Source organism: Asparagus officinalis, chromosome 3, assembly GCF_001876935.1.
Source record: "Asparagus officinalis chromosome 3, Aspof.V1, whole genome shotgun sequence".
In the NCBI taxonomy this organism is placed as follows: Eukaryota; Viridiplantae; Streptophyta; class Magnoliopsida; order Asparagales; family Asparagaceae; genus Asparagus; species Asparagus officinalis.
Genome location: NC_033796.1, coordinates 42,969,580 through 42,977,424, shown reverse-complemented (window position 1 = coordinate 42,977,424; position 7,845 = coordinate 42,969,580). Strand labels below are relative to the sequence as shown.

General features: G+C 28.8%; 1 protein-coding gene across 1 annotated transcript in view; it reads right to left on the bottom strand.

Moving 5' to 3' along the window:
- Positions 1-7,845, bottom strand: part of LOC109833963 (ABC transporter A family member 7-like) — a 28,726-nt gene that overhangs the window by 16,769 nt on the left and 4,112 nt on the right. The window lies entirely within an intron of this gene.

The window sequence follows — 7,845 nt, the reverse complement described above, 5'->3', positions numbered from 1 at the left end:
ACATACATACATATATATATATATATATATATATATATATATATACACATGTGTGTGTATATATGTATGTGTGTGTGTATGTATATGTATGTTATGTATGTATATGTATATATATATGAGAGAGAAAAATGGGTATGTTTGGTACCAAACACAAAAAGTTGTGCTTGGTAGTGAGGTGACATAATACCCTTCACTCATTCAAATAGTTGCATATCCCTATGTACTTCTCAACCCATGTGAATATGGTCCCCCATTTGAATAAGTGGAGGGGATTGTATCACCTCACTACCAATCACAAAATTTGTGCTTGATACTAAGCATACACATATTTCACACACACACACACACACACACACACACACACACACACACATATAATATAAAGAATATATTTTTTGGGGCCCTAGGCATTTGCCTTAGTGGTCTATGCCTTCAACCGGCCCTGATGTTAACTACAACACAACACTTTCTACAAGAACTATGCACAAATAAATTTACTCCAAGTCGTTTTTTAGAAACTTACTTTTTACAATTAATTAGAAAATTATAATTGCATCAAATGCAACTTTTCATAATTTATATATATAATCATATTTACAATTTTTTATGAACAAAATAATTTTGAAATTGATAAAATTTTGAAATAGACCAATTTTGACATTTAACATTTAACAAAAATGGTTTATTTTGCTAATTAAATACTTTTTCTGACTATTTTGCTAATTAAGTTTTAAAAGTGGTCTAATTTAAATATGTTTAGATAAATATATATGTGTATGTGCGTGTGTATGTATATGCATATGCATATGTATGTATGTATATATATAGAGAGAGCAATATAGGTATACTTGATACCAAGCACAAAAAGTTATGCTTGATAGTGATGTGTCACAACCCCTCCACTCATTCAAATATAGGACCACATTCACATGGGTAGTGAGTGGATGAGGATGTGACACATCTCTACTAAGCACAAAATTTATGCTTGGTACTAAGCATACCCATTTTTCTCATATATATATATATATATATCTCATTCAAATATAGGACCACATTCACATGGGTAGTGAGTGGATGAGGATGTGACACATCTCTACTAAGCACAAAATTTATGCTTGGTACTAAGCATACCCATTTTTCTCAGGCAGGTGGTCTAAGTACCACCTAAACGCAGGCATATTCCTAGGCGCTTAGCAAAGGCTTTTTAAAAGATTACTTTTCACCCTCAAATCATCAAATATTAGAGAGAAGTTAAGGGAATTAATTAAGAAGAGGTGCGGTTAGACAAAGAGAAAAGGAAGGTGGAACAAGTGAGAATATGAGAAATGACGGAGATAGTGGGAGAGAGGAGCGAAGGTTGAGGATTGGGAGGAGATGGTGGGAAGGGAGGGAGAGGGGAGCTTTTTACAAAATTTAGAACCTGAGGGGATAAATACAAAATTTTGGGAAATTTGATCGAAAAAACTTATGTATTGCCATTTTATCACTTTATTATTACTTTTTAACCAATCTGCTTTTTTAGTGCGTGCACGCACGCTACACACACATATAGAACACTATATAAGATGCCTACGGCCTACCTAATTAGTAGATGTATGAATCTCCAGATAATATAAAAGTTTGAATTTATAACTTGGATTTTATTTTATCAGTGTATTACTTCCTCCTTAGGAAAGGATATACTTAAGATACGCTAACAAGAGATACAATGAAACACTTTATCAGTATCACTTCCTCCTCAGGAAAAGATATACTTGATATACTAACAAGAGATACAATGAAGCACTATAGAAGAAGGGATATCGTTAGATAACTCACCGTGTCATATCATATTTGCTGAGAGTGTATCTCTCTCTTTATAACTATTAATGTAGCATATTTTTCTCATATTTAATGGATTTAGATCCTTAATCCTCTAAAAATTGATCATTCCCCTCTTTCTAACCCTCATACCAAGACTATAAAAATCCGGTAACAAATGATAACGATCCTTAAGAGCTCATTGTCTCTATGTTTGTTTTCGTTGGCCTTTTGATTCTTGGGCATTGTTTGGCAGAACCATTAGTGGTCGAAAGTATCAAGAGAGACTCTCGCCGATGTGAGCTTGTTCCAGGAAGATGCATTAAAATTCCAGAACCAAACAATGATCTCCCCCCTCCTTCGATCCTTGGCACATGGGAATGGGATGTAGTAGAATTTCAAGGTGTCAAGGTGATGGGCCGCCAACTGGCAATTAAATTCTGTGAAAGCCAAGTTTTAGGATGTCCTTAAGAACATGAGAGGTTGTAAAAGTTTAATGGGACTAATCAATTAATAAAATCTAAAATCATTCGTATTTACTTTATCCTTTGTCAAAAAGTGTCAAAATTCTTTCTTGTTTTTTTAGTACGCTTAGCTTTAAGACTGTATTAAGACTTTACTGTTGATATCGATACTATGTTATGGAAAAATAAATTACAACTTATTAGAACAATCTGCTTTGTAATTATGAAGGTTAGGCTAATTTCTCTTCTTGAAAATCAATATATAAAGGCTAAATAGCACTATAATACTTTATGTTTCGCTAATTTAGCATTTATATACTCTTAGTTATTTTTCAGAGCATTTATATACCCTGAGTTGTTTAAAATTAGCATTTTCATACCCTCTATTATGTAAACATGAGAATTTTCATTCGAAAGTTTTCCTATAACATTCATATGCTAATCATATCATATCATACACCTTTTAAAAGCACGAGTTCAGAAAAAACTTTTCATGGTCAATATTACCCTTCACTATTTTGGTTATTTCATTTGAATCTTAATCTTTTTAAATTTTAATCATATCTTATCTAATTCCACGTAAACTATCTATAGCTCAACAATTTTTAAAAAAGTTATTTTAAATATTTTACTTAAATCTTAATCTATCCAAATGCGAATTATATCTTATATTAACTCCATATTAACTATCTATAACTCAACAATTTAGAAAAAATAAGATAAAGTAATTATACGTGGATAACATATTATAATACATGAAGTATTATAAAAAACCCAAAAGTTTCAAAAATTGCATATAATATCCTTAAAAGTTTAAAATTACACAAAACGACTTGACTTTTTTAAACTTATAAACAAACATAAAATCTAAAAATCTAAAATTTATAATTAACACCCTCAACATTTTGAAAATTATAGAAACAACATCAAAGTTTGAATTATAAAAAAACTTTAAAATTCAGAGATTTTAAAACTTAGCAACAATATAGATGGATTCTAAGAATTACCACTAAGCACTTAAAATTTTAAAATTTGCAAAAAATAATCTTAAAGTTATAAAAATTACAAAAACTCTCGAAAAGTAAAAAATTACAAAAAATCATGAAATTTCAAAACTTATAACATGTACACATTAAATTTAGAAATTATCAGTAGATCATTGAAAATTTAAATTTTTTAAAAAATAACCCAAAATTTTAGTAATTGTAAAAATACCTTCAAATTTTCACAGCTACAAGAAATATTCTGACATTTAAAAATTTACCACCAATACATGAAATATGAATTATAAGCACCCAACTTATAATTAAAAGTTTTCATAAAATATTATCAAAGTTTAAAAAATACAAAGCACACCCTCCAAAGTTCAAAATCACAAAAAAAGCTAAAATTTTGGCAAAGAAAAGAGAAAATATTTGATATTATAACACTAAGTTATATAAATTTAATTTTTAATTTAAAATTTATCATCTCTTTTCAACATCTAAAATTAGTCTAAGTTGATGCCGATAAAAAATAGCAATTACCATAGATTGAAACTATCCAGTTTAGGAATAAGAATTTAAAAATATATGATAGATTAAAAATTAACATTACTGTATAAATTCAAGGAACTGCATATAATTTTAATAATAACATCCATTGATAAAAGAAAAATTAATAAAAGACTATAATATAATAGGTTAGCATTAATTGATTATAATGTATAAATATTTATCTCTAATGTCGATAATATTTATAAAGTAAAAAATACATTAAGATATGTATGGAGAAACTATCAGAAAGTTCAGATATATCATTTAAAATAACTAAGTTGTTTTTATTTCAAATGGATAAGTGAAGGAAATAAACTCAAAATTTGGAAACATTCATGAATCACCTAAATTGACATTGATAAAAAGGCAAATCCGACAAATAAGCACTGACCGAGTTCCCCTTGAAGAACATATTAAACTATTTTATCCTAATTAAAAAAGCAGTCTTCATGAAAGATACAAGAAAAATTAGTAAGTATTTATAAATTTTCATACTTTATTCTTAAAATACCAAAGGAATCATAAACTTAATATAAAATTATATATAAATAATCTTACAATAAAAACTAAAGTAAAGCTATTGATCAACTATATTGCAAGATATAATAAGCTAGATAAGATGAGGAAAATTATTATAATTAACAAAAAGTATGCACATGATACTTAGTTACCATAGCGTAAGTAAAAAAAAGTTAAAATTGATATTTTTTTTCTATATAGTGCCATGACTCTGTAAGTAACCTTATTTGGGGATATGACTACCAACGAATAATCTATTTTTAGGGACACAGTCAAAGATAAGTATGTAATAGTACTGTCAGATTTTAAGATCTTTAAATATGAAAGTAGCATAGTTTACAACTAAAATTCTTATTAAAGGCCACTAAATATAAAGTACTACACAAATTTAATTTATTGAATATTTTATAGAATAGCTTAATTTTTTGAGGAAAAATCATGAATCTTTAGAAGGGATTTTCATGAACTCTTTTAATATTTTTATATGGTTATGTGGATGCAATTATCATATAAAAGTGTACTAGAGTTAGTATTAATCTTTATCTTATAATTTTTCTAAAGTCTATCAATGATTAGCAACAAAATTTATATTCTTTTTAGTTTCATTGTAGCCCACTTTAATTAATCATCTTGGATTATTGGCTTTAATTATTCATCTTTCTTTTATAACACTATTTCTTCAAGTGTTTTTTACTTTTACAACATTATACCTTCTCAAGTCAAGCTTAGTTTCATATCGATCTAAATAACGTGCAAATTCAAATTAGCTTTAGATTATATTTATTTCTTATCAATTCAATTATTAATGTAAAATTTTTAAATTTGGTGTAGCCCATTAAAACATTAAAAAAATAAATAATCACAGTTTAAAGACATAGGTGAGCAAAAACAAGCAAAGTGGAACTAAGAAACAAATTGGTGAGCAAAAACAAGCAAAGTGGAACTAAGAAACAAATTTTAGTAAGCAAATAAATCAAAAATACTTAATCATAGTATTTAATCACGTGCATACTAAGAAACAAATTTTAGTAAGCAAATAAATCAAAAATACTTAATCATAGTATTTAATCACGTGCATTGTACGTGTATAAAACCTAGTTTTATAACTTTCTAACTACTAAATTTGCTAAACTTACTACTAAATCTATCAACTTTTTATTTTTCAAATTGAATCAAAATATGTTTGATCAGTGTTTAGATAGGATTAACAATAAATTTAAAATAGTAATGACTAAAAACACTAAAACTAATATGTGAATGTTATAAGAAAACTTTTAGATGAAAATTTTTACGTTTGCACAATAGAAGTACTAAAGTGTTAAATTTAAACAGCTAAGGGTATATAAATGATCCCAAAAAAACTTAGGGTATATAAATACTAAATGAGCAAAATATAAGTCATTTTAATGCAATTTAGCCATATATAAATTATGTAGAGTGAAAACTTTGTAAAAGAATATTCATAATGACTTTATAATAACACATGCTAGAGACTTTTAGATGCATAAATTTGATTAATGAATGTACTTTCTAGTGGACTTAGGCTTTTGATTTGGCTTACATTTTTCTACTTAGAGCAAGTGTATATTCCACTCTATGCGATAGAGGAATATATTTGCGACTAAAATTGAATAATTATTTGTGCTTCTACGTTGTTTGTTTAGCATTTTTAATGAAAAGTAGTGACTATAATGTTCTAATAACAAGAATCGAAAAGAATTCATATCATTACATATACCCAAAGATATATTTAACATTTGAAAGTACTTCAGAACTAAATATAAAAATTATTGTTTGCGACTCGGAATATATAGGGAGTAGATTATAACACTTAGTATATGAAAACAAACATAAATTATATATTTGAATAGTTTAGGCCGATGATGAGTACAATGATAAAAAATTAAACTCTACGTAGGAAAAATGTACAAATTGTAGCTAAAAAATTTCCTTAAGAAAACGATTGTCATAAATATTATTAATACAAAAAAAGACTAATATAAAGAGGTATATTGTTACAAATGTTAAATCAATTTCTAGTACAAGAATCTAAATGCAAATCCTTGATTAGTGTAAAAAATGTCTTACTATAAATCATTAATGCTCATCGTCGTTACACTATTCATGAGACTTAAACCTCATGCACAAAATTAGTATGCTAGTAGAAAATTTTGTTCCCTTATAATTTCTTAAGCAAGATTCAGATAGATGTGTAATTTTGTAATAAATCGATAAATAAAATTTAAGGATGCTATTGTCATTTTTACTCATAATCCATTATAGTTTACATTAGTAAATAAACTTCATGAGGGAAACTCAATGTTTGCATGACTTTAACTCTTTTCCTATTAGTCTTATTGTGATATTCACGTTGATTAAACTTTCTACACTTTGTCAAAGAGAGCATACCAATTGAAACCTTAGATACTAAATTTATAGGCTCAGCAAGAGTGGTAACTAGTAACGTTCATTTTCAAGTATATTGCAACAAATCTTCCATCAATTTCTCTACTAGCTGACCTTTCTTACCCTACCCTTGTACTTGTATTTTGTTCGTACACAAGCATCCAAGGCCTCCCCAACATATGTTGCAACATCTCTAATATCATGCTCTAACTTTGTATTTCCCTTAACTAAGTCATCAAATTTGGTGCATTTCGATCCCCAGTTGCTATGTGAAACATAGGGTGAAATACAATAGACTCCTCCATTTAAGTGGTTCTCGCTTCTCATTGTTCTTGTTCTTAGCTCCTCCCCAGGTAGTTCCCAATGTTTGGCACTTTCCATACTTCATGGATGGAACATCAACAAATTCGCTCAAAATCAAGTTACAACATAAGATCTACCCACCCACACCACCACCACTTGTGAAGAAGGATAACGAGTGAAGATCTACCTCAGTCAAGTCGTCGACTGCTACGGTACCTGAACTGAAAACCAAATGCTTTGAGGTTGAAAGGCAATCCAGATACGCTGATTCCTACCTGTATTTTTCAATGTTTTAAATGTCGGCCGACATGTCCGACATATCGGTTTGAGGGCTTGACCGACACGACGTAGATGTTTTCAACTCGTATGTCGGTTTTCAGGGCCAAATCGGAAATATCAGGATCATATCGGGCATATCGGCCTATTTTTTAGCCTTGAAAAATCGGTCGATATGGTACTCTTCTTTAAGATCTGTTTTTTGTTATTGGGTTTGGATTTAGTGATAAATACCCAAACCCGTTTGACCCGTTCTCATGTTTAAGGGTTTCTTATGAACCCGATAGAAAGAATTTATGAACCCAAATCCATATATTATTTACTTATAAATATGTTTAGTCTATAGAATTTATAAAGTATGCTTATATTGAATTTATGTATGCTTAGGTTACATTTAGGACATAATATCATACATATGCGCACTACCCGATATGACAATCTGATATTTAGTCAATATCCCCCGATATATCCCCGATTTCCGCTATCCGATATGGATTTTAGCCATCCGACATGAACCCGACATCCGATATTTAAAACCTTGA